Raw genomic sequence first — 201 nt, 5'->3', positions numbered from 1 at the left:
TAAAGAAGCCAATCATTCTGAATTTCAAAGGATAAAGTGAGATGCCAAAACTGTTCGGAGGCAAAAAGCTACTAGTCCCGCTCATCTAATTTGGAGCTAAGTTTCATTGATAATTTGGAATCTATAGTATATTCTCTTCTTTTTATCTTATTTGATTTTCAGTTGCTTGGGGACAAGCAACAATTTAAGTTTGGTGTTGTG

Source organism: Arachis duranensis, chromosome 9 (assembly GCF_000817695.3).
Source record: "Arachis duranensis cultivar V14167 chromosome 9, aradu.V14167.gnm2.J7QH, whole genome shotgun sequence".
In the NCBI taxonomy this organism is placed as follows: Eukaryota; Viridiplantae; Streptophyta; class Magnoliopsida; order Fabales; family Fabaceae; genus Arachis; species Arachis duranensis.
Note: the sequence above shows the minus strand (reverse complement) of the source record.